The following is a 26448-nucleotide window of genomic DNA, read 5'->3' on the forward strand; positions in this document are numbered from 1 at the left end:
TTTGTAAAATCCCAGAAATTCAATTATTTCAAAAATTTTATTTACAAAACAGAGTCTGGTTTCCAGTAACATCATGCAACAATATCTGCTAAGCCAGAGGCTGCCGGGCAACTTGACTTGTGCTCCCTCCCTCCCCTCCAATGCAGAATTAACTTACTTGCTCGCAGATGGCCATCGGTAGGAAAAAAAAAATCCCTCATCTCGTAGCTACACCGTTTGTGGCAAACGTATACTCTGTTAACTGCCTACAGTTACAGAACCAATCCAGTAGAATGTTTCAGTTGCTCAACCAGCCGACGCCTTATTGCTACACAATAAACAATCAAACTTGTTACCAATAGTATTAGTTTTACGTGTGATATTGAAAATTTAACTTTCCACCAAATATTTCCAAGAGGGTCCCAAGCCTTTTCATATTCAAATAAGAGTTGAGATAAATTTTCCATACTGCTCAAACCTGTTACGTGTTACTTCAAAGGGGCCCAAAAACTCAGTAGAAGGTGGGACCCAGGGGTGCAATTATCTCTTTATCCAAAGGGCCATTACACTCTCCCTGTCTCACAAGGTATACAACGTACGAGTTACCGTATTTTCCAACCCCTTTTTTGTACACATTTTTGAGGAAAAACTTTTATCACTGAATATTATAAGTAATATGTAGGCCTACTTTCAACAAATAACTTAACAATCTAACTAGAAAAGAATACATTTTAATATTCTTCGTCATGCACCGCAAGGCAGAAAGAAAGAAATCGTCTAACTCAGAACAGAGAAAATTTCCAGAAATGGAGGTAATAAAAAACTGAGTATCGGCGGATAAGACACGCCATGTTTTTAAGACCAATTTTTAAAGGGAAAAATTGCGTCTTGTACGCCGGCAAATACGGTAAATGTCACCATCATATTTGGGGATTTGAAGTTCATTTTTCTTCCATATAGAACTTTTGTGGACATTTCTGTCAAACCAGTTATTTTCCAGTGTGTTACGATTTTCTGATCTACAATGCTTGAAGTGGGAATTCCTAGCTGTGAGAATGCTTGCTCGAGTTTTGGGATGGAAGGAAGAATCCTTGTGTGGATCAGCAAGGATGGAATGAAATGAGCTGGGGATGCCTAATACCTTTGAAGACTCTAATATTCTGTCTTAAATCACCAAGTTTAACAGGTTCGGGAATATAACATAAGTCCACATTATGCTCACGGTAGACTGATCGGAATTGGAACTGCAGTTGAAATTTCGAACCGAACCACTGTGCAATATGCCTGAAAAGGGATCAAACCCGAGACCTCTTGAGAGAAGACTTTTTTGTCTCTGTTCATGCACTTTACTCGTTGTCTTATCGTTGAGTTTACCGTGGCAATGACAATGAGGAACATTATGACAACGGCATACAATAATAACAATCTATTTCAACCCTGGTCTCCTATCTTTGCAAAACAATACGCTAATATCTAAAAGATTGAAGTCAGCTTGGTTCCTGTTTACAGTACTATATCTTGTTTACATAATACAGTGCAACTGTGGGTTACAATTGGTTCTCGGTGAGGTGAGGTAACTTGGATTCGTCACTGGAAGCGACCCCTAGATATTTCCTTTGGGGGGTCACCACGTGAATATAGATGCCATGCCACCATTCAACTCTGTACATGAGGTTCCCTGTTCGACGACGTCACGAAAAGATCTCTATCATAAATCCTGTTCGACTTATTAGTTTGATGCGAAGTTACATATTTACCCTGCATATAGATATATATTTTACACTATGCTTACTTTTTTACATTTTCTACTTTTCCCGAAATGTTTTTCTCTGCGATCCATTTCCGCTTGGTAGAGGGAGAAAATAATATCTCGTTTATTGCAAGATTGCAAGGTAAAGGCAAATTCATAACCAATTGGAGCAGTTTACGTCATTATTACAACCCATCATGGAAGTACAGCGCCACATTTCAACCTGGTAGCGGAAAATTGAACTTTTTTTTTTCTTTATCGCCATCTTCTTCCCCATGGTCTGCAATAGTACATTCACCAAATTTCAGTTCTACGATGCCTCAAACAAGCTACAGAGGGCTCAGAGTTGTGTAACTTTTATTCTGGCCACCCGGTATGCATTAGTGATAAGACTCTTGAGGAGGCTCCAGCCACAACTCCAATACTCTAGCACATCAGTCAAAATAATGTGAACGGATATGTGTGATATGCCAAGCTCACGAGCTACCTCTTCCAACTTTTCTGCGACTGAATTCTGACATCTTGGGAGCAGAGAATCAAGGCACAACTGAGATTTGCATGGATGAAAACTACAATTCGGACACTTCCTACCTGAGAAAGCTGATTGCACAGGAACAGTGAGTAAGTAGAACCGATCACTGTATTAATAAGTTTTCCAGGAAATATAAAGCCAATGTTGTTAGAGAGGACTCCCAGCTTTGCTCCTTTCAGGTATGCAAATATGAAATAATTTTATTTTGGAATAACCCGATATTTATTACCTTGTGGAAAGACCATATCACTGGTAAATATTTTGCGCACTATAAAACATTTATGACGATTATCGTAAATTCTAACATACATTTTGACCTATTTTAAATTTAATTCTAGTTTGTAGAAGTTATGTATGTCATTCATGGTATAATTTGTATATTTCTTTAAGGTGCAACCATCAGTGTAAGAGTGATTCGTCGCAGAAGCTGTTCATTCTATGGGACTTCAAGGACCAAGAGATTCATCAATTAGATGGATTTAGAAACATGATTCATCGACAACGGAGATGTTTTAACGTTGTTCGAAGGATGTTAGCAGCTTCCGGCTAATGTAAGTTTATAATTATAAGTATTTTAAGATACAAAGTAATAGTTAAGAAGAAACTTGAACGTGTTTATCTCGTCTACCAAGTATAGATACCTATGTAAAAGATAGAAGGATGACTGTTAGTAACACCAGAGGATTGTAATCATCCTCAAAAAGTCCGACCATGCTTTCTCTCGATGTCACAAAATATAGAAAATACCGGCTTAAAGTGATATTTCAATTTAAATTTTCCTTTATTAAAGGACGAAGTTCAGTCTGCGGCTGTTCTGCCACCTAACAGGTTCCCCCTTTTTTTTCAATTGAATTTCAATATGAAGTATATCAGTTCAATTGTCGCGTTTGTCCATCGGACCAAGCCCAGATTCATGGAGAACATTGAGTTTGCATGCTCCAAGAGCAACTACAGCTTACTCAAAGTAGGGTCAAGTAATATTCTCTTTTAGAGCAGATAAGAGTTTGAAATAGTTAATAGAGTCCAAATAATTCCAAAAATTAAATAAGATTAAAAACAATACTGAGGTATTTTATATTATTTAATAAATAGATTATACTTATTAATCATAAAAATAAAAGTCCAATAAATAATTTTCTTAACCCACTACTATAACTAACATATAAATAAGATGTCTGAAAAAGGATTACCATGATAGGGTAAAGTATACATGAAACCTAACATGTTCTTATTATTCATAACATAAATATATTTTATAATTGAAAGAATTAAGCTTTCACCAATGGTATCAAACCCCATGGTGCATCATACACCAAAATATAATAAAAAGGTAAGCTAATTAAGCTAGAGGGCTCATGCCCCACATATGAAGGTTCATAATTAATCCTTCCCTTTTTAATGCTCACAACCCCTAAAAAAATAATATTCCTATTGACCCTCAGAATAGGAACCCTCCTTTCTATTTCTTCCACCTCATGATATGGAGCCTGAATAGGCTTAGAAATTAATTTAATATCTTTTATTCCATTAATTTCTACACCAAACCACCAACGAAATACAGAAGCATCACTTAAGTACTTCTTAATTCAAGCGCTAGCATCATCAATAATTCTGACAGCAGCACTATCTACATTTTCCTATGTAACAGTATGAAATCACTTAACCAGAGAATGGGTGTTACAGTTTTCGAATTTGAATGTTACATGGTATACTGTTTACTTTCGGTTTCCTCTAACGTTTTCGAATGTAATATTAATTATACACTGTTTATTTTCTGTTTGATTTGTTTAGTTTGTTTTGAAGTTCACCCGAGCTGCTATGTACCTCAATCGGATATGAAACGTGGGAGGCTTTTCTGATAACATTTGCAAACTGACTCATTTAACACTTATTAGTAATCAGTATTGAGGTAACATTGTTCATAGTAAATAATATATATATGAAGTACTAAAATGTTAAAATATCAAATATTGATTTGAGAACTACACATACATTAAGGGGACAGAAAGTAGAGATTGAAGAAAAACTAGTCCTACTTTTGAAAACGTTGCCTGCTTATTCTTTTTTTCTTTTCAGATGTGGATTTAGTTGTATTCATCATGAAAAATGTAGTAGCATAGACAATAGAAAATTGTTAATAATTTAAATGAAACAATATTAATTCGAAACCTTTAATTTTACTCAAAATAAATTTTGTTATTTTTATCGCAGAATAAAAATATATAATTATAAGAAATAAACTCAGGGTATCAACATTTGTATGTAAATACAAATCATGTCAATATGCTATTGACGTAGTTGATATTTAATGAACGAAATTCAAATTTAAATAAAGCTCATTATAGTAAATTCTCTCGTTCGTTCTTCCTAGGTTATCCATGGGTGGAACAGGTTAGATCTGCAGACAAGCTTCGACGACAGCACGTGGATGTAGTCTACCCTTCTTTAAGTGAATTAATTTGTCTATAATATGATGGCATTGTTCTGATTGGAACCGAAAATTATCTGTTGGAAGCAGCAGACATGTTTGGAACAGTATTGCAATATATTTTTTAGTGTAATTTGAGGGTGTGTGACTGGACGTATGAAATATAAGCATATGTATTAACTTAAATATCCAAAGTACATTATGCACCAAAGGATGATCATTGCCTACATCTGTGTATGAAGTCCATATTCGTCGGATGGTGCTGCAATACGTTATGGAATATGATTATTATGTGGTACTTCTTTGGTTACACTGCATCTCACAGTGGGTCAGGCGACTCCAAAAGTGGGACAAAACCTCAAAACAATGATTGTGTGCTGGTGCCAGAAACACTGCTTAAGTTTCCACATCAGTGGATTACTTAGTGTCAACCCTCTAACCTAGATTGACAACCAACCCCTTGAAATATCAGCATCCATCAAATGTGTTACCAGATATTTTTCTCTTTGCAAAATTTGTTAATTTTAATTGTGAATAAAAATCTTACCTTATTCAAGAAACATGTAATATTTTGTTTGCCTTAACGTTAGATAGGTTTCTAAAGCATAGGCTACTTCGCATATAAAATTTTAAAAGTTGGAATCTCAAGATATTCCTAAATTCTCACATTACCTTTTTTTACATGAAGTTCCTCTTCAATACTACATACGTATGCTCCAGAAGTGTGAATGTCAGGCTTATATGAAGTTTAACCTTGGTAAAGAGGTTAAATTTTCTTCAATGTTAATATTGAACTATGAATTTGTCATAAAATGCATTTACACTGATAGCATGTTGATTTTTTAAAGTAACTAGTTTGAGGCGTAAGCTAAACCCCTGGATCCCCCCCCCCCCCGGATAAATAGCTTTGTTATAAATGCTAAAATGATTGGAAATGATGTGGCGAATATATTGAATGACAAGAAATTTGGCCACGGCTTTCAAGGATAAATGATGGTGTTCAATCCTTGCAATGCTACTATTGATAATGGAACATATTGTTTGATAGAAGCTCATATTGGAAAATGTGCCAGTTACTCAATATTTGACGTATTCTGTAAATGTTGCTAATGTTTCTCATATTGTCATTCACACAATTCTAAATTTTTGTTTGAGAGCTGTGAAAATGGCTTTACATGTGGACAACTTTAATGAATAGTGTTAGTATAGCAAGAAATCTTTAGTAATATAAATATGTTCAGCAATACAAACTTATGACTAGGGAGCGGAAGTTGATGACCTAAAAAATACAGGTATATGACCTATAGAATGCCCTAAAATATGGGGAAAATGACGTAAAAAATGCAAAAAATTACCATTAAATTTGTTAGTTTCGGGTTAAAAATTTAAATGGAAGATTAAACAAAATGCAATCTCCTTATCTGATCTTAAATTTGAGTTTGCCCCCAGACGGACACCTGATAGTTTCCCCCTCACGCAACAAAGACTGTCACCAGTTCAGCATTTCTTTTGCTCGTAAATTGAAATCCTGCGAGATATATATTTCACCTTAGTGAATAGACTCGAGAAAATATTATCAAAATGAAAGTAGTGACAAAATATGACGAAACAATACACCGAATATTGCGAAAAATGACGCGAAAATGACCTAAAACCTGAAAATTGGCAAAACAAAAAAAATTCACTTTAAAATTACCATTTTTGGTTCTAAACGAAGTGTAATATTGCGTATATTTAATGGGCATACTGTCAGAGATGTCAGAAAAAAGATGACATTTCATCAACTTCCGCTCCCTACTTATAAACTTAAGAAGAAATAATGTATAGAGTAATTCATTAAACCCAGATTTTTTCTAAGAGAACTGCTTGAAGAGAAGGGAAGGGGGTGGATGTGGGGGATGTTTTCCTCCCAGCTCCCAGTTTCACAAAGCATCCTCCAGTTATCTCATTGCCAATGTTAAACCATAGGAGCATCCCCCAGATAACATTTTCCACTGCAGACGCTGTCTAAGAACAACACTGAATTAAAATCATTATGACATGTTAATATTATCATGATGAGTTTTCAATTGTTTTGTATACTTGAAGATCAAAATATCTTTGTCATATATTTCTAGGGTGTCCGGAAAAAATGGCAACTGAAAAAATGGTCACGTAAAAATGGCAAAAGCAAGAATGGCAAATTTCAGTGGTTGTAGTTTGCGAGAGGAACATAAGAAATCGACCATATCTGATGCAATGTAATTTTGACACAAGGTTTAAATAAATGTATTTAACCAAACTTAATTTTCTTGATTCCTTATTTGCCCCACTTTTGAGACAAAGTACCAATGTGCGTGTATTGTGTAATATACGTATGTATATATAATATGAATAATGTGAATGATATTTGAATGGCGGTGTTATGATGACTGACGCTGTGTACTCGGATCCCACTTTAAACTGTAGGTCCAGTCCCGATTAGCCTTACTGTGCATAAAGTGGACTTAAAACACCAAATCAATCAATCTTATTATGTCTATTTCAAAATCCATTGTGTTGTTAAACTATCAGAAAAAGTGAAGCATTCATAAGGTTGCATCATGGCTAGGTGGCTAGCGTAGCTGCTCTGTGTTCCAAAGGTCCATGGATGGAATGCACGGAAGAGTGGAATCTTTTTCAGGGCAACACGTTCTTACATTCATTCTCAGCAATCACCATTTGGCTCGATAAGTAGAAGATCCAGACTAACTTTAAGTGTTGTTGTAGTGGCCCAGTGGGCAAGATCACAGGCTAACACCAAAAAGATCCGGGTTCGATCCTCGGTGGTTGAAGAGGCTTTTGAAAAGTATGAGAGAGAGAGAAAAAAATATACATTTGATAAACATAATAGTTCACATTTTCATCAAGAGATTGTGCTAGTGTGCTGTGGATCAAGATCCTCTTGTACGAAAAGTCGTACCGACGTTAAAAATTAATAAGAGTACGACATGTGGTAAACATTATAATAACTGCAAATAACGTATTGCTGCCAATGGTGGTAGTTTTGAACATTTATAACTTTAAGGTATGAGACATAAAAAAATCATACTTATTGTTATTAGTGTTCCTGTTATTAACGTTCAAAGAGTGTAGACACTATTTTGGGACACTGTATTGTTGGTTGATTATATTAAGCACTGTAAAAAGCCTAATGTGATATCTACATTACACTTAAAGAATGATCCTTATTTTGAATACAATTAATTTTAAATCTCACATGCGTTCTTAAGCAATCGATGCAGTTGATCTGTGTGTGTTATTTGTACTATTTTAGTAAGTTGTTCTCAGCAGTCATATAAGATGAAATATGGAATTGGAGGAAATCATTAGGGACAGAATAGAGTTAAATACATAAAAACACAATGATTACAATGACTAGCACTTGCAGGGAAGACAAGATGAAAGAAAATTAAGAGCTAGAGGAACACCAATAAGACTTATATACAAAAATGTTGTATTACATGTGTAAATAAAATAGAAATATATAAAATTAGGTAACATTACTTGAGGTTTTCATGCAAATAATTTTATAAAGTAAACTCAAAAGTGAACCGCTCCGGGTTCGAATCCCAATCTGTCCATGGTAGTGTATCTTCATCAATTTCATGACATAATCACGATTAGCCAAACGTGGCAGAAAAGTGAAGTAAAATATACCAAACCAATGAAAATAAAATCACACTATCACCTATGAGCAATTAGCAGAACCGTGTCGTGTTGTTTGCGCCGAGGCTTCTTATCGGTTCATTTCCGCCGTGACATATGTCAAGACCTTCCTCGGCTGGTTTTCCCACAATCCAGAGTGTCATCACCGCCGCGCGCACGTGTGTTTATGGCCACATGGTGCATAGTGCATAAAGTGGACTTAAAACATAAAATCAAACGTATGTTTATGACGATGCACAGCTGTGTTTACACTGAAATGTTAACCCTATCCAGAGTGTCAAATAAATATGACTTTTCTTTGCTTATTTCAAAAGACGTTACACAGGATTACTTGTATCAATTTTATTCCACAACAGAAAATACATAAATCAGTATCAGCCTATTAACTATTAATCATTTATCGTTAATCGTAAAAAAAAACATTGTAAAGACAGTATTGTTAAAATATTGGAAGCATTCTACAAGTACTACGTAAATGTACACTTTGGAAGCAACATAAATGTGCCAGTCTATTACACTTAATTATTATACACTACATAAAATCGTCAAAAACATTATAAATACAGTGTAACTTTTTGCAAACATTATATAAGCAATAGCTACGTATATATAAACACAATATTTCGATACACTTGCACAACAACAATACAAACGTTATTTGAATTCTTTCCATGCGTTGTTTCTATCATTTTCATATTCTCAGCCATCTTGTCGTCTCTCTCAAGTCTCAGTTTTACATAAATACTAATTTCCCAATGTATATCCCTCATATATACTTTCATCTTACATTCATTTACTAATCACCTTTCCTTTTCAATCGAAGATAAACACAGCTGGAGCTGGGCAACGTCATAAACACACATCCGCGCGTCGGTAATGACACTCCGGATTCTGGAAAAACTCACCAAGGAAGGTCTTGACATATGTCGCGGCGGAAATGAACCGATAAGAAGCCTCGGCGCAAATGACTCGGCGCAAGCGACACGGACTCTAGCAGAACATGTTGAAGGTTAAAATAAAGAATTATGCGAGGTTCTAAATTGGCGTTTCTTGGTTCGACGTTCATTATATTTAATTTACAAAACTAAAAGTTTGAAAGTGGCAATTTTTAGTCATATCAAATAAAATTCTCGATTTTGGTTTATTTTTCACTGAATTTTGCCACTGTTGTGAATTTGCATTCTTTCCAATAAAATAATATTACCAAGGGCAACAGCAGAATTTTTTTCAGTGGCCCGGAATCATAGAAATTTATTATTATTATTATTGCTTTTACAGGATGATCTTAATAGAGTAGCACAATGGTGTGGCATAACTGGTATGCAAATTAACTTAGCTAAATTCAAAGTATTGAGATATTCAAGAAAAACAAACTGCATTGTCTCTAAATATGTTATTAAATCTTATAAGATTTCTATTTGCTCTAGTCATAATTATAGATTCTAAACTCTCATTTGAGGAACATATAATTGAAGTTTGTAAAAAAAGGTTTTATATTTTTTAATTGGACTTCTCTTAATGAAATTTAAACTTTTAAATTTCTATTTTTAGTTTTGGTTCGTCCATTATTGGAATATGGTAGTGAATTATGGAACGTAGCAGCAAATAGTCACACCGAGAAAATTGAATCAATTCAGAAATTATTTATTAGGTTACTTTGTATGAAAATGAAGAAAAGTTACATGTCACTAAAATATATGGAGTGGTTGTAAAAAGCCATTATGAGTTAATCCTTTTATATTACTCTTTGTGACATAGTGCTGTATGAGTTTTTAGTAACTGTTCTCAGTACTTTAAATAAACTATTATTATTATTATTTTCGTCGATGTTACTACTAGGCTACAACTTTACAAATCATAAAATTCAAATTGAATTGAAAATACTTGGGCGTTGTATACAAGTTCAGACTCGAGTCTATTATTTATATAGAAAGTGGATTCGCCTTTCTTTCTTTCAATAAACATCTATCACTTTGTTGATGAACTGTTCTTTTTCTTTTTGTACTTTTCACAATGCATAGATATCAATCAGAGTTAGAAACCGCTTAATCTACTGTCTACTCTAATCCATGCTTGTACGTTCGAAAAAAGATAGTCTCACTATTTTATGATCTAGTTGGGGGGGGGGGCAAAAAAACCATATCCTCCCCTTGATGATGAGTGGGGGACACCCCTTCTCGGGTTACGACGTCCCTGACGCCTGTGAAGTGGAGTGATTATTTCAAAATCTGGATGTCTCATTTTTATTTCGTATGACTATACATCTTCGGCGCACAACAATTCGGAAGTAATAATTGGGCATTGTTGACAAATAAAGCAGTATCTTAGTAACTGCGTTCACATACTTATCAATTACTGATTGCGTGAGTACCTGTAAGACCTTAGAACTAGGTAAAATTAAATTCTCACTGTGCGAATTAAGCATTCTGCTTTTTTGAGGTGGGGAAGGGGGAATGCCCACTCTTTCGTATATTTGAATTTTCATTTTGGAAACTGTTTCTTTTTGGGGTACTTGAATTTCAATTTATGTTTCAAGTCCACTTTATGTGCAATGTACCTCCATTTTTTTGGTTACGTAAATTTGCATAATATGTTACCAGTCGGTAACTTAAACAATTCCTTTGCATTTCAAAGGAGTTTCTAACATTGATGATGAAATCCAATGATAATATTTACACGTAATTTAGAAACAGTACCCACTTTAAACTGCAGGTTCAGTCCCGATTAACCTATCTGTTCACAAACTGGGCATTAAACAACAATCCAATCAACTAGTAACATCGAAAAATTGACCAACTTTCTATTGTCAAGTTCAAATTTAACGACCATCTAACTTACCTACGTGTTTCTTGTGAACCCTTCAATACATGTAAAATATCAGCACTATGCCACGAAAAGTTAAGTGGAAAGCAGTCTGATGTTGTCTCGGTCGGTAAGTCAGTTGCAGAATAGCGTCCTCCTTTAATCCACAAGGCTGCATACTTTTAGGCAGGGAAATCTTTGATGGCTGGACCCATAATGGACACGAATGATTTTTCAATTGTGATTGTTTCATAGTTAAGAAATGTTATATCATATGGTTTCAATCTCACTCTTTGAGGGGCATAAAAGCATCCTCGGCAGCGATAAAAAATAATTTTCTTTTATAGTAGGAAATCCCCTGTAAACCCCCCTCCCCCCGCTCCCCGTTAATTCGCACACTGATTATTCCACTCGAGTTATATGCTTGACCTCATTAAGTGCACTTTTGTAGTCGAGTGGATATAGTTGTCGAATGCGTGTGTTGTCCTTATGCGCTAGGTACGTTTAGGTGTTCTTGGGTCGTAGACTTCCTCAGCAAGTGTGCAGAGATAGGGCGGCTTCGAGCCTTGCGACCCAAGAAACGCTAGAGTCGAGTAGATAAGGTTGTTCTAGGTGCTTGTTGTGCTTGTAGGTAGGTAGTTGGTTCTCCGGCGCAAGGCCGTAAGGTACGAGCGGTCTTGCGTCCCTCTCCAACTGTAAACAAAAGAGGCCCCCACAGATGGTAGAGACGTTGACGGCGTTGTGGGGCTTTCCACCAACATCTACCTGTACCAGTTTCTAGTTCTCTTATTTGCAGATGATCTAGTGAAAATAAAGCCAGTCTCATCAAAGTAACAAATAAAATGGAAGAAGTTCTACACAGCGGTTGTAAGGTAAGAAATGAACGACAGAGGAGGTGAAGGAACTTATTTAGATTATATAAAAAATGTAGAGATAGGAAAGATAACGGGACTGGACCTACAGTTTAAAGTGGGATCCGAACCACTATGTGCCTCCACCGGGTATCTAACCCGGGAATTAGATAAATGAATGAGAAAAAGAAACAGAAATAATACACTCTGTAGTTCCATATAGTTTCCCCAAAAAGAAGCAGCACACAGGAAGAGGAAGAATCATACATAATAATAGAGGGAGAGAAAGATATAACAAGAGAATTGAGAGAGAGACGATAGGTAACTTGGGTAGTAAAAGAAACGATTCCATATTGTTTCCCTCTTTCTCTCCATCATCCTCCTTCCCCTCTGACGGTTTCCTCTCGATCTTTTCTTTCTTTCGATATCGCAATCTAGACACACACGCGCACACGTCAGTGGAGTATGTCGAGAATATGACCTACAACTCTTTCCTCGCAATCTGAGGAGCAAGGCGGCGCATAGCGACAGAGAGGGGGCACATCGAGTGGGCAGAGCGAAGCAGTACACGCTGCTGGGTAAGCTGGCAGTCTTTGTCACGTGCCAGTTCCGACGAGACAATGAAAAATGCAAGGAAGAACTGTTTCTCTAGAGCAACGATAGATGGCAGCGCGTCATATAAAGAAGAGCAGAGCTCATTGTAGAAACTAGGAGCGGAGAAGAGTGATTATATATATCATAGTAAATGCAAAATACATAAAGGAAGAGTATAAAAATTATAGAAGGAGTGAATAAAATGTTGTAAATAGCCAATTAAGATAATTAAGAATATGCTCGTATATGAAAAAAATTGGAACGTTAATAAGTGAGCAAATGAATTCAGAAATGTATCTCCTTTTTGATCCTAGTGATCAAAATTTGATTCAATACCTCTGGCGAGGAGAACATCGTCAGCTTTTGTGTTTGTCCGTCCCTCGGTGGTGCTGTGTTAAATTAGACGCCCCGAAGCACTTACGGTTGCGCTCCTTATTAGACGCACTGGGCCATAAGCAGCGCTTGCTGTTAGCGATCCTGGGCTATTCCTCTTTTGGTCCTTACATAGGAGGTGGCGCTACTGTCAGTTTAGTTTAGTTTAGTGCATATATGTAATAAATAAGATTACGCTTTAAAAGGAAAGACAATAAATTAGAAGAAAGAAAAGAAGAATAAACCTTTTCCAAAAATAGAAGGAAGAAAAGAAGAAGAAGCCTTTTCACTAATCAACGATAAAAAGAAAAAGAAGCCTTTTCCCAAATCAAAGATAGGAAGGAAGAAGAAGCCTTTTCCCAAAATAGAAGGAAGAAGAGAAGAAGAAGCCTTTTTCCCAAAATTGTGAGAAAAGATTTCCTTTCAATTATACATATATGTATAAGAAGAATATAACCGACGTAAATTTGGAATCAGCATATATATATATATATATATATATATTTCAATGTATATACAAGCTTCGCTATATATTTTCTCGGTATTGTGTACAGTTTTCAGAATATAGATCCGCATTGAACTATATCCTCTTGGCTATAAAACGCTTTCTTATTTGGAATTCTCGAATAAAGAACCTATCCCCTGAGATTAAGCTATTTCTATAGCCGTGGTAAATAACATTTGGTCGTAGCATCTTGCCGTCGCTTTCTCCCCTCCACGTAATTCCGTTTCTTCTCACTTGTTCATTGGTTGGGTTGCCTGGCGGCGTCAGTACTTGCGCAGAGTTGTTTTCCTTCCCTTTTCGAGATATATGTAGTCAGAACATCATATGCGCCGTATCATCATTAGAGCTAGGAACTTTCGGCTACGAAGGAAACATGTTTTGCAGAGTTGTAGTCGACGGTAGTAGGGAGAACACTACGTTTTAGGCCACCCCCAAAATTTTGGTTTACTTTTATTGTGTATACCTATACAGTAATATACTCAAAATCGAACTTTGACTGTTACAAAAGTGACATAATACAAGCGCAAAAAAAAAGTCAAAGCTCAAATTCCAATTTTCATAGTGCAAAATTGCTAATTTTCGAAAATCCCTCTATAACTTTTGCTAAAATTTTATTTTTCAGTAATTAAAGCGAAGTGCTAAGTTAAAAGTAAGTGCTAAGTTACTTCCGGTCTACTTCCGGTTTACTTCCGGTTTACTTCCTGTCCACTTCCGGTCTACTTCCGGTTTACTTCCGGTCTACTTATAAATTATTATAAATTTTAGCAAAATACCCCAGCACCTATTCGGTTCAGATCTGAACCGAAGATTCTGTATTTGTATATCTCTATATCACCATATGTGTACTAATTTTTATTTCTTATACTGTTAGGAAGTTGAGAGAAGAGGTTTGTTAAAATAATTAATTATCTAAAATTTTATAGTTTTGAGAAGAATCCTAAACCTCAACATATTTTATGCAAATATATTAATAAAATAACCATATAAATATTTTCTAATTATGCCAATGAATGTGTTTGGGTTTAAGAAACAACATATTCAACAAATAGAGAAAATTCCAATCAACATGGATATTATAAAAAATATTCTTAATAAACTGAGAAATTTGATCATCATTCATCTAAATAATATCTGGTACCAAATTGATGAAAACACAGGGAAACAATTACATGTATTCAATAATAACAAACCATCATATAAAATTCCTATCAGTGGGAAAATGCAAATAAATATCTCTCCATCCAATGCAGCACTTGTACACATAGGTCGGAATTTGTATAGAATTAAGCATAATGCAATTAGTCCCGACACAACATACGAAGTGCAAGCAGGTGAATTCCTGTATGCTGAAACAATTGGGGAGTATAATAAATTAATTCCTCTCTTCATCGAAATAAGAATAATCTATGAATCTATGAATTTATGAAATATATAAAATACCGAAAACAAAATAATAATAAATAAATAAAATAACAAATATATTATGGTCATATTTGGGAACAGGAGAAGACAGGAAATACCGGATAATTCCAATGATATTGCTAGATTAGATGAACGTCTAAAAAAACTTAAATCAGATTTATTAATTTTACAAAATTCATTAAATGTGAATATACAAGCAGAAATCACAAATCTTCAAACTCAACTGATTGACCCCATAGTAAAAATTGATGGAGAACTCAAATCTCTACTGGAAAAATATACCAATTTAGCCTCAATAGACAATCTTCAAAACTTGGAGGAAAGTGTAGCCAAATTAAAAAATGAACTCGATAAATTTCGACAAATGCAGATAACCAATACCGAACAATTGAAACAGCAATTAAACGAGCAAGCTAATAGTATTCGCACCGAACTGCAAACCATTGTTCAGGGTATCAAAACTCAAGAGGAATTTGAACAAGTAAATGCGAGTATTACCAAATTACGAGAACAGGTTCAATCTTTCGAGATTCCTACACTGGAAAATATTAAAATAGAACTGCAGACAGATGAACTGCATTCAGCCATAACCGAAGTTCAAACCAAACTTCAAACATTGGAAGATTTTTTTCATAATTTGCCTTCATCTACTGAACTTAATGCCATTGCTCGTAGTGTAACAAACATTAAATTGCAGCTGGAAACTTTTGAGGATTTTGGTAAGATACAAGCAACCATAGCTCACATCGAAGATACTCTTAAAACTATGAAAAATGAATTAATTACTGTACAGGAAACTCTGGAATCAAAATTGCCAGGTATCACCGAAACTTTAGCCCTAGTACAACAACAAGTTGCTAAATTAGAAAATCTCAATACCGAATCTGAATTATCTCATTTCCACCATCTCATAGATGACATACAGAATAAGTTAGAAACACTGCAGCAATCTACGCCTACTCAAGATGACATAACCCAACTGCAAGAAATTTTGAAAACTGTTGCATCTGCAACCGAACTGGATGCTGTAAAATTAACTCTGACCACACTTCAGAATACTGTAGCAGGGTTGCCTACTTCACAGGAAATAAGAGCCATGAAGAGAGCGGTAAATCGAATACTCAAATCTGAAGATATTAAAAATATTCAGGGGGAAATTGCACAAATCAAAGAAACTGTTGCTAATCTTCCCACCAACCAAATAATCAATGAACTAAACTTATTATTTATGGACATCAGAAATCAAGTACACGATCTCGCTAGCCAGAGTTCGAAATTGAAACTAGTAGAAAGTTTACAGCAGATTATCTCGAACATTAAGGTGCAAATTAGCACCATTGAAGCAGCACAAGACTCGAACTTATCGAATTTCGCCAATCAATTGCATGATTTGAAAGAACAATTCAAACAGGTATATGTGGATGTGAAAATTAAACCGGGTTACGATGAGTTGGTTCGTACTATCAGCGAACACCTGGAACCGGTATTAAGCAGATTAGACGATGCAGATTCTCGTCAGTTTTATTCTATGGAAATTGTTAGGTTACAAAGTATTCCAAACACTCGAGGGCACTGGACATATGTTAATGCAGGTAATGTTTACAAATTATACCCGTACGCACAGGCACACGAATTTTTTGTTGATGGCCAACTTAGATTTTTGAAGTTTAGATTTCTAAATAATATAAAACATGTCGAAGTTCCCAAATTTACTATAATAAGAAAAGATGGTATACACAAAGCAGTTCAAATACCTATAGCATACTGGGATGAATCTGCCAACAAATATAAAATACATGAGGATGAACAATTATCGCTTTTTCATATTGAAACTGGTGATAAATTAATTTTTGACATAAGACAATTATACCCTGAGGTTAATCCATTTTATGTAATATTTGCTCTTCGCACTAGATGTCTAGACAAGGTATAGTTAATGAATTACACAGACCAGCCCGTCGTAATTACAAACGATTATCTGTGGTAACAAAAAGCATAGATGATCTGTGGGAGGGTGATCTGATAGAAATGTCTACGGGGGTTTTAAAAAATTTACATAAGATAAATCATGGTTACAAATATTTACTTACCGTGATAGATACATTTAGCAAATATGCATGGGCAATTCCTATAAAATCTAAAACAGCAACTTGTGTCGCTGAAGCTTTCAAATTTATTTTCGAGCAAGGTAGGATACCGAATTATTTGCACACAGATAGAGGAAAAGAATTTTACAATTCCACATTTACCAAATTAATGAATCAACATAATATTAAACATTATTCTACATACAGTGATCTTAAAGCAAGTATAGTAGAACGATTCAACAGAACATTAAAAAATCTCATGTGGAAACAATTTACTCTACAGGGTAACTATAAATGGGTAGAAATTTTACCTGACCTAGTACATAATTACAATAATTCCATGCATAGAACCATACATATGAAACCTGCCGAGGTAACTAAATCTGATGAACAACGATTGATTTCTACTGTTTACTGTCATAAATATAAATACACAACAGAGAAACCCAGATTTAAAATAGGAGATAAGGTGCGAGTTAGTAAATTTAAGCATTTATTTGAGAAAAGTTACACAAAAAATTGGAGCACCGAATTGTTTACAGTGGTTCGAGTTTTACCAGGCAACAGGTATACTTATATATTAAAAGATAATTATAATAAAATACTGAAAGGAAGATTTTATGAAGAGGAACTCAGTAAAACAAAATATCCAGATACATATCTTATTGAAAAAATATTAAAGAAAAAGAATAACAAATTGTATGTAAAATGGCTAGGATTGCCAGAAAAAAGTTGGATAGAGGCAAACCAGGTGATTCTATGATACCAACTTGGAACGTTGTGCAACGTTTGCCAGAGTTAGTAGAAACTAGTAAAAAAAATGGTGAGTTGTTACCAGACAATATTAGGTGTCTTATTGTAGGCCCATCCGGTTGTGGTAAAACTACACTGCTGGTAGATAATTTCTTGCTTGCCCCTAATTGGTTAGACTGGAAAAATAGGCACCTGTATGTATTCTCAAAAAGTTTAGAACAACCAAAATACCAGCAACTCATGAAGCTCTACGAGCGACTGGGTATAGCCACATTTGGATCAGAAATTAAACCTCTCGACCACTGTTTAGAAAATTCTGTTGTGGTATTCGATGATGTGATTCTGGAAAATCAAAATTTAATTCGAAATTTCTTCACTCAAGGTCGACACAGAGGAATAGATTGTTTTTATTTGGCTCAAACATATTCTAAGATTCCCAAACAGTTACTGAGGGATAATTCAAATTTAATATGTTTGTTTCGTCAAGATCACACTAACCTTAAACATGTTCATGATGATTATGTGGGGGGAGATTTAAATTACGACCAATTTTCCAAATTTTGTTCATCCTGTTGGAACGATTATGATTTTGGATTTGTTACAATCGACATGACTAGAAAACCTAACAATGGAAAATATAGAAACAAAATTAACGACTTCATGAACGTTAAATCGATATAAAAAACGTTAAAACGTTATAAAAATAACCTCTAATCAAAAAAATGACAAAACACAAAATAGAAGACAATTCTAAATTACGTGAGTACCTCACCAAACGATTCAAAGTTTGGAAATCAGAAAATCGAGGATTCTATGAACAACACAAACGTCAAGATCAACCAATTATAGATGCAATTAGTGGTCTTGGTAAAGAAATTAAAGGTGTGACAGAACAAAATAAAAACCTCATCAATGAATTGGTACCTCTTACTGCTAAAAATTATGCAGATTTTCCTCCTACACCATTATCTAGTATCCATACTCCCCTAACACTCCAACAGCCGCCTATTAAAACTATAGGTGAACCTGAGAAAATTGAGTTGGGTCCTCTGGCAAGAGATTACCTAAGTACTGGAAAAATTGAAAAAGATGAAGTGTTTGGATTGTATCCGACCATGGAACCAAATGAAGGTGTAGTATGGAAAATTTGGAAATCTAGAGTAACATTTCAAGGCGATGATGTGAAAATAAATTTGGGTGAAAGAAATAGTTGGTCGAGATACCCGGGAACTATAGGGTTGTGGGAACTGATTACCAAGAAACACCCTAAAGATTACACAGATGAAGATTACCAGAGTTACTCCGAAATTTTGATATTGTCCGATGCTCTATACCAAAATAATGATGCCAGTCAGAATAGAGTTAAATCGAGCAGTGGCGACAAATACAAAAATCTAATTAAACCGATCTGGAACCAACTTAAAACCGGTAGTGGTATCAAACAATATAATACTCTACCTAAAGAGTTTGTCTGGGTGGATGATGTGAGAAAACTCATAGATAGATTGCTGGTTATAGCCGGAGAAGAAAATGCTGGGAACAATAATTTCTATAATGAAAAAATAGGTATTGTAAACATGATCAGTGATAAATTAGCCAATTTTATTGTAAATGATCCAAAAGGTATAGGATACTTAATTAAAATTATCAATACTCTACCTCCTAAATTCTGGAATGTATCAGAAGGTCGAGGTTTGGTTAATGATATTATAAATAAACTTCCATTCGAATTACATGTACCTGGTTACCAGTACTGTGGTCCGGGCACCAAACTTGATAAACGATTAAAAAGAGGAGATAGGGGAATTAATCAACTTGATGCCGCTTGTAAAGATCATGATATTGCATACAATACACACACAGACCTCGACAATCGTCATGCAGCCGATCAAAAATTGGAGCATGCAGCATTTGGAAGATTAACCAGTAGAGATGCTTCTTTGGGTGAGAAAATAGCAGCATTGGGTACAACAATTGCTATGAACACAAAACAAAAATTAGGGTGGGGTTTGTAGAAAATTAGTTAATTTTAGTTAGTAATTTAGTTTGTTAATATATAAATAAATACCCTTAAAAAAAAATTTTAAAAAAATATGAAACCGAAAGGAGTAGTATATCAAATTCCATATCGGGATCTCAAAAATTTAAAAATTGTAAATTCAATCTTAACTAAAAAACAAAAGGAGAAAAAAAAACAATGTATATCCAAAGGAAATGGGATGAAGTTATTACTTAGTACACCTCAATTAAAACGATTGCAAAATATAAGAAAAAAAACACATAGTGGTGGATTCATATTCAGCATTCCTGCTATCCTAGCTGCTTTGGGTGCTGTGGGAAGTTTAGCTGGTGGCAGTGCTGCTATTGCAAAAACTGTACTCGATTCAAAAAAAAATAAAGCCGAATTAGAGGAACAAAAACGCCATAATCTGGCTATGGAGAGCCCCCTACGAGGGGGCAGTGGTGTGAAATCCAGAGTACTCAGAAAATTAAAAAAAAAGAAAAGCCGCTCACGAACCAAGACATTGAATCTTTAGTTAAAATATTTAAAATTCAACATTTCAGAGGAGTTTTCATGTCGGATTCTCTCACTAAAAATAGTCACTCTCGAGAATGTGGTGTGGTCAATTTGGATAAGTCCGAAAATATTGGTACCCACTGGATCTGTTATTATAAACAAAACAACAATGTTTTTATTTTTGATTCTTTTGGAGGGAGACCACCTAGAGAATTAGTTAATTATTTAAAATATTGTAATATATATTACAACGACCAGCGCATACAAGATTTTGATCAAATTATATGTGGTCATATTTGTATTACGATGCTCAGAATATTAAATAAAATACCACACATAAAATTACAAGATTTTCAGAAAGCAGTATTATACATAAAGTATGGGAATTTTTCATCTTTCTAGTGAAACTTCGATCTTGGAACTGCATCTCCACGATGATATTATATATCCAAAATCTATAGCTCTGAGAGCATTCTACAGCATGTATCTGATTCCGAATGTAACTAACTACAACAATACTATATTAGTAGGTACTGAAAAAATTATTATTCCTCCTGGACAATATAATTTATCTACTCTACAATCAGAATTTCCTAATACTGTACTACTCTCTCAAAATTCTGTAACTCACAGAGTGGAGATTGTATCCACCAATGAAACAGTAGATCTATCTAACATGGGTGAACTTCTAGGATTTGAGAACAATTCAAAATTAGAACCTGGTACTAGACACATAGGTAAATTTATACCGAAATTCCTAGCTATCGAGACGTTGAATGTTCACTGTAATATTGCTAAAGGAATGATTATTAAAGCCGAAAAAAATTCAATTGGTACTCACAAGGAAACAGGTATCATAGCTACATTTTAACCGAATTCTGAATTTATGGAACCTATTTTTTATTCCCCAATCTCACCAATCTATTTTCCTGTTTACTATGATAAAGTTAATTACATAGAGATAAGAATTACAAATGAGAAAAACGAGATAGTCGATTTTGCCGGTGCTAAGACCACTGCAATAATAGAAATTAATATTTAAAAATTATATAAATAAATACCCAAAATGGAAAATATCGAAAGTTATGAGTTACAGTCATTCCCTCCAAACAGAAGGACATTTGCTAACCTCAATGAACCGAATAAGGACATTCAATTTGACATAACTATAGGCGATGGTTTTATTCATCCTCATAAATCCGATCTGTATATAAAATTTGACATCGTCAAGAAAAGTAATGGTGAAGAATATCCCCTCCCTGGGGCTAATATAAAACTTATAGACAATTTTGTTCCATTCTTGTTCTCTCAAATTGAAGTCAGGAAACATGGTACAGTTATTGACAGAATTGATTATCCTGGAATTACATCCACTACTGTGGCAACATTAAAATTATCAAAATCAGAAAGTGTATATTATAAAATAGGTGGATTCGAAGCTGGAACAAAAATTATGACAAAAAGTCACACAGCACTGTTCCCCATGAGATTGCTATTTGGTTTTTCTCCGATTATAAAGAAATTATGTGGAAAGGTGGTTTAAGCATCATATTTCGCAGATCACCCAATGATTATAATGCTATAATGAGATATAAAACTTTAAATGCAGATGGAACAGCCAATGAGGCTAGTTTACCCGAAGCTGCGAAATGTGTGATCCAGTCTATGGAGTTACGCATGCCTATAGTTGAATATGAATCGAATTATGCTCTGAAGTACAAATCCAACATTTTGAAAAATCCTCAAATTCCAATACAATTTTATACATATCAATGCATACAGAAACCTGTAGAGGGTAAATTTTTCGAGTACGACATTACTAATCAGTTCCAATCTCTACAATATGACATGCCAGAATTTGTAGCCGTATTGTTTCAGACAGGGAGAGATGACAATCAGGAAAAAGATAGCAGCAAATTTGATAACTGTAAAATTAAAAATATATATCTTAAGAATGGTAGGAATGAGGTATTCCCACGTGAAAATTACAATTTAAATATTACAGAACAAGATTATTTAAAATTATATGAAGCATATTCTGCATTTAAAAGAGTAACTGAAGGAAATATCGATATGTATTATAACCCAGACGAGTTCATAGTTCACAGACCTATGTTTTTAATAAATGCATCAAAAAGAAAATTGGTGGTTATCAATGATCGAACTAATATTAAGTTAATATGTGAATTTCATGAACCATTACCTGAAAATACCATATGTAGTGCAATTTTAATTGTGGAGAAATCATACATATATGATGTAAAAAATGAAAGAGTGATAGAACAATTTTAACAGAATAGAATAAAATAGAACAAAATATAATAGAACAGTGTTAGGTTGCTGTATCATTTAAAAAAAATTAAAAATTAAAAAAAATAATTAAAAATTAAAAAAAAATTAAAAAAAATTTAAAAAAATATTAATTATATAAAATAAATTATGTAATATTTGCATTAATTTTTGAATTTCTAGAATAATTTTAATAAAAATATAATAGAATAAAATAATTTTAAATTGTAATATTTATGTTAATTTTTGAATTTATAACATTTAAAACAAATTTTTAATGTATTATAGTGTCCATATTCTCTAGTATGGATATTGCAATTTAATACTTGCAATTTATTATCATTCCCATCAAGAGCTACTTTATTTTCTATTGTAGTATAAACACCATCTAATTTACTAGTAAGATGGTAGGCAGGCATGTATATTTTTTTTTTTATTTTTTAAACATTGTTTGAAATCATCTATTGCAAGTTTTCTTGTACATGCCTGTTTTACACCCTTAGCTTTTTTAATTTCTTTTTCTTCCCCATCCATTTTCATGCAATACATTTTCGATCTGAGTCCGGCAAATTCTGATATTATGGACCCTGCTGCCTCATCTTTCATTTTCCCAGGGATCATCTGGTTTTCAATATTGTATAATGGATGATTTTCTGGATAATTGCTAAAATCAAAATATTTATTTAGAGAGAACAAGTCATTGTATAAATTATTTGTTTCTATCTCATATACAAAACTATCAGTATCCATATAAGCTACTTTAATTCTATTTTTGTATTTAGGTTTCATAACATCATAATGAAATTTATACATTTCCAATTTTGATAATTCTAAAACTGTAACACCGACAGCTATCGGTGCATCACACATTATATTAGTGTTGGATCTTTCAATAAGAATTAGATTATTAGTAATTTTTGTAAAACTTTTATATGTGGGGTCGGCAATAAGTTTCAGAAGTTTTTTTCGGTCTGACACCAAATTACACCTCACTCGATTTCTTTTGTTCTCTAAACATTTTCCATATATGGAATTACTCATTAATTTATAAAGATTTTTTTCAACTTTAGAATTTGTTTGTATTCGATTATTTGTATTTTTCTCAATATATTGAGCTAACCATCTTTCTTGATCAAATTTTAACCCTTTATGGATTTTTGTTAATTTCATACCATGTTTCAAATAATACTGTAACAGTCGATAATGAAGTACATAATTATTTTTATTTTCAAATGATAATATCAATTTTGTTTGCTCTGTACCTGGTACTTTTTGAGAAACTGGTGCCATAGCAAAACCATGGTGTCGGTCATGTAGATGTGATGGATATTCCAAATCAACTTCCAGTAGACAACCTTTTCCATGATCTTCAGACCACTTTAAGAAATCTTTGTCTTCAAGTTCTGTATCTGTCATCCATTCGTAATTGCCAATTGGTAGTGATTGATTCATGACATAACCATATAAATTGTTCATGTCAATATATAAAATATATTTAAATTTTTTATTAGCATTATAATTTCTAGATAAATATTTATTATTTGCTTTTGCATATCTTAAAGGACACTGGACTATACCACCACGCTTACCAGATTCAACAAACATGAACTGTTCGATATCGGTAACAAGACCAATTTCAACCTCTGTATTTAAAAGCATAGCTTGCCAGGATAAACCAGATGTTGTATACATAAAAACAGGATCCAAATTGTATTTCTTGAAACAACGATTTCGAAAAATCTCGAACACATCAGCTAACAAAAGACCATCCAGTTTTAAATAGATATCATGATAATCTCCCATTGTTTTACAATTTAATATATTCCAAATTGTCTGTCCATATTGATAATCTATTTCACTACATTCTTCATCCTGAAGATGGTTATAAAATTTATTTTTCGGTGGTAACTGTGTCTCATTAAATTTATCAAAACTATCCATGTATTGATAGGGGTAAACTCCTTTTCTTTTTAGCAATTCCATATTAACATTATTAAAATATTTTCTTGTGTGAATAAATTCATCATCGGATAAATGTTTCACCAGATTTGCCAAACTACTAGATAGAAACTGATATGAATCTAGAAACCTAAGTTTAATTATTTGTCCATTTTCTAATCTGATAGTTTTTTCTATGGTAATATATTTATCTTTACTGCGTGGTATAATATTAATATTTTCTGTATCATATCCTAATTCTTTGATAAATAAATGTGCATCAAAATTTTGTAAATTATGAATAAATACTGGAATAAAATTTGGTTTCTTTATTTTCAAGTTACATGAATTGCAAATTGTTTCAATATATTCTCCATTAAAATGGTTATGGTGTTTAACTTTTGGATTAAATAAATTAAAATTATTTTTACAATATTTGCATTGTTTGGTATCATAATGTTTCTGATGTTGTTCTGGTGTAAGTTTATTCATCAATTTTGTATTATATAAAATTGGAGCAAAATCTTTTACCCACTCTCTAAGTTTTTCAATAAATATTCGAGATGCATTTTTACCTCTATAAATAAATAATTGTTGTGGATTATTTTTACTAATTTTAGTACAAAACCACAAGATTCATGGTTAGCTATATTTGTTGTATATGATTCATTTAGATCAGGAAGACATGTTTGCATCGGTATCTGTATTGTTTCAAAATCAGCATAGATTACAAATGGATGTTGTACCAGCGATTCATAATTAGAAAATTTTATACTTTTGGATGGAAATTTGTAAGTTGCATGAGGATAATAATAACATTTTTCAATATGTTCCTCTAATTGTTCACATGATTTGTCACCTCTTCCATAAAATTTTGACAAGCATCTATCACATATAGCAATTTTATGATTATCTGATGTTATTTGATTATGATTATGTTTCTTATTTCTCTCTGTAACATATAATAATCTTATGATATGTGCACCAGCAGATGGTGGATGGTGTCTGAGTGGATAAATATTATTATTTATATCATAACCATAAACATGAACATTTATTAATTTTTTATTGTATTGTTGATATTGCTTTTCAAATTTCTCAATATCTGAGATTTGTACTGAATATTTTATTCCTGACATGGATTTTTTAAATTCTGTTTCAAATTTTTCATAATGGGAGACACGATATTTGTGATCATTATAATTCTTAACTGGATGAAAATATGCTATGATGCACCAGAGGGAACATTTATTATCATTATTTTGAATATTTAATACAGCTAATTTGTTTCTGATCTCTTTAGGTAATTTAATATAACCAGATCCTCCAAGAGGGGCATTTTTTGCTATTTTCAATTCAAGTTCATGGTTTGTATCACAAAAAGACCAACCTGAATCTTGTTTTTCGAACTGTTGTTGTTGTAACTTAAGTTCTTCACAAATTCTATCATAAATATCATCTAAATTATTAGTATCATTATAGTATAATTTTAACACATGAGTCTGATGATAAAATTTTTCTATTTTATTACCAGGATTTATATAATTTGATGATAAAATACAATATAATTTGAGAGAATATTGTTCAAGTTTATCACAAATTAAATTTTTAAATTTAGGTTTAAGTTAACTAGAAAATTTGGAATATCTAATTCTTCATTATCTACATGTGTTGTATTATATGCAACATGATATAAAATATCTTGGTTTGGATTTTTAATTTGATTATTCATTTTGTTATAATTGGGTTTCATATCTATATTTTATAATTGGGTTTTATATCTATATCTTTATAATTTGGGTTTTATATATACAAAATATTTTTTTTAGGATTCTTCTTAAAACAATAAAATTTTAAGTAAATTAATTATTTAATAAATCTCTTCTCTCAACTTCTAATTCTCAAATAATAATTGAAAATAGCAAAATATTTGTATTTATA

General features: G+C 33.2%; 1 long non-coding RNA gene across 2 annotated transcripts in view; it reads left to right on the forward strand.

Annotated features, from left to right (window-relative positions):
- LOC146005405 (uncharacterized) overlaps positions 1–5091 on the forward strand; it is a 262625-nt gene extending 257534 nt beyond the window's left edge. For both annotated transcript variants that reach the window (XR_014444019.1, XR_014444020.1), the window contains 2 exons: positions 2652–2812; positions 4633–5091. This is a non-coding gene — a long non-coding RNA (uncharacterized LOC146005405). The remainder of the gene's footprint in view (positions 1–2651; positions 2813–4632) is intronic.
- The last annotated feature ends 21357 nt before the right edge of the window (positions 5092–26448 follow it).

The sequence above is a fragment of the Lepisma saccharinum genome, chromosome 23 (assembly GCF_977018435.1).
Source record: "Lepisma saccharinum chromosome 23, izLepSacc3.1, whole genome shotgun sequence".
In the NCBI taxonomy this organism is placed as follows: Eukaryota; Metazoa; Arthropoda; class Insecta; order Zygentoma; family Lepismatidae; genus Lepisma; species Lepisma saccharinum.